The sequence below is a fragment of the Anneissia japonica genome, unplaced genomic scaffold, assembly GCF_011630105.1.
Source record: "Anneissia japonica isolate Jap-2015-1 unplaced genomic scaffold, ASM1163010v1 scaffold5280_len750649_cov202, whole genome shotgun sequence".
Classification (NCBI taxonomy): domain Eukaryota; kingdom Metazoa; phylum Echinodermata; class Crinoidea; order Comatulida; family Comatulidae; genus Anneissia; species Anneissia japonica.
In genome coordinates, this window is record NW_022703058.1 from 192,957 (window position 1) to 195,578 (window position 2,622).

Sequence of the window (2,622 nt, forward strand, 5' to 3'; positions counted from 1 at the left end):
CGAAATAACAACAAACAACAACGTGTCATGTCCGAGTATAGACCGTCATGGAGGCTCATTGACTCCTGTGTAATTCATGTTGAGCCAACTGCAGGATACTGAGGAATGGAAGTTAGCGAAGTCCTTGGCTTGCTTAACCGTTTTTCTTCGATCGTCGCTTTTAACCGTCTAGGCGCGTCTAGCCTAAAGAGGGCCTCTTTATATACGATTTTTAACCACATCTTTATATTTGCAAAAGTAATTAAAATTGTTTATTGAGCAGATTAATCACACTGAAAAACAATTGTACTACATTGGCTGATGCATCCTAACCGTTTGGGCGTTCTCACACAGGTGCTAACGGTTAGTACTAACGTTTAGCTCCCGATTCGGATACTAGGCTCTCGAGAACCAGGCTTGTGTGAACGCTGTCTCTTATACACATCTTATGTTGGTCCCTGGCGCGGCTGGGCTGATGGGCCGCGGCTTGGTGCCTGGAATCATAAATAGGCCGTGAAGTAAAAAGTTTGCGGAACGCTGATCTACTTAATATTCAGGACAACTAAGGCCTAACTATCTTACTAAGCTTTAACTATACTATAATAATTATGATCAACAAATCACAACCTTTTTTTCGCATTTAGCACAATTTTCTACACTTTTTATTGCTATTAATATTATTATCAATTATTATTATCGTCATCATTATCATCATGATGATCATCATAATTGTTATTATTATTTTTACTATTAGTATTAGTATTATTAAACAAAACTTTCAAAAGTATAAAAACGAAACTGAACCATACAGTATCGCATTTCTATATCTTAAAAGACCTGGCCTGAGATTTATGGATTTAAGATTTTTTTTTAATCACGCTTAGGCCTATGTGTTCTATTAGGCCTATGTATAACGTGTACTGATGCATATTTACATGTTTTAGAAGTATTCATTTTGAGTGATCCCAGGAAAGAATTTGTATTGGCTCAAGAACAAGCTTTAAAATTTTAACACTGTGTACAAAGGAGGGGAGCCGCCCCCCCCCCCACTGGATACGTCCCTGAATAGACGTTGTCCCAACGTCACAGTACTTTGTTGGCCCGACGTCGGTAAACGTTAGTGGAGGTTGGTGACAACAGTTGGGCCGACGTTGGTTAGAAGTTGTAAATTTCAAACGTTTACCGACGTCGGGCCAACAGAGTACTTTGATGTTGCGACAACGTCTATAATCATACATAATATTTACAACCTCTAAGAAACGTAGGCCCAACGGTCAACGGCGGCGGAAGCGGGGGGGGGGACCAGGGGGGCCATTGGTCCACCCACTTTTTCTACAGGGGGGAGCCTGGCCCCCCACTTTTCTGACTGTTTGCTGCACCAGTGACAAACATTTTACGAACGTTGCAATGTCATTATTATTATTATTATTATTATTATTATTATTATTATTATTATTATTATTATTAGGCCTATTATTATTATTATTACTATTATTATTATTACGTGCTTACACCTTGTTTATTTGCGCCTTATAAATTGACCTATTATTATTATAAAATATAGATTTTATATTTTTTAACCAAATGTTGATTGACGTCTGTATACGTGCGTCTGTAAGTTTCCTTGAAACCCACCATCGAGCATAAAGAAAAAATCGCCTGCATTCGTGAATTCTGTATTTAGGCATATGGGGGGGTGGGGGGAGTAGGCACTCTTAATGGAGCGACGTTCTAGTTCTCTTTATGCACCACGAAGATATATAGTAAGTGTAACTGACTGGCTTACAGTAAACCTTCAATCTAGCGTAATATAACCACTTTATCGAGTAAAAACAAATTCTTTCGAATAAAAAAATCTTTCGCTTGACATTAGGAATTAATCATTTGTGACTGATAGGCTATGTACAATTTCCGGCCATCTAGCTAGGTGCCATAATCACAGATTTTCTTACCTGAGCCCCGACTAAGGTGGGGCTGAGGTAGTATAGATCTTCTATCTGTGAAAGTATACCCTCCCTGGGCCCTTCTATTTAGAATTTCTGGATCCGCCACTGGAAATTACAACAAATATGTAATCATATTACAGTAGCTTGATGCCTATAAAATAACTTATAAAATTCACCAAACTCCGTAAAATATCCGTAGCTTCCAGGGGGCTGGAAGGTAGGACTTCCCTCGGCTCCCAGCCTACATGCTCGCATAATGGACCTTATGAAATGGTCCCCCACCCACTTTCAAAAACGTTCCGCCGCCGTTGCCAACGGTGATACCCAACTATTTCAAACGTTTACCGATGTCGGGCCAACAAGGTACTGCGACAACATCTATAATTATATGTATTATGGAGGTTGGTTACAACCGTTTGGCCGACGTTGGTTAGAGGTTGTAAACATTAGATGTGATTATAGACGTGGTCGCAACGTCACAGTACGCTATTGGCCCGACGTCGGTAAACGTTTGAAATTTAGGTTGGTTACAACTGTTGGTCTGACGTTGGCAAGAGGTTGTAATAAATATTAGGATGTGATTATAGACGTTGTCCCAACGTCACGGTACTTTGTTGGCCTGACGTCGGTAAACGTTAGTGGAGGTTGGTGACAACAGTTAGGCCGACGTTGGTTAGAGGTTGTAAATTTCAAACGT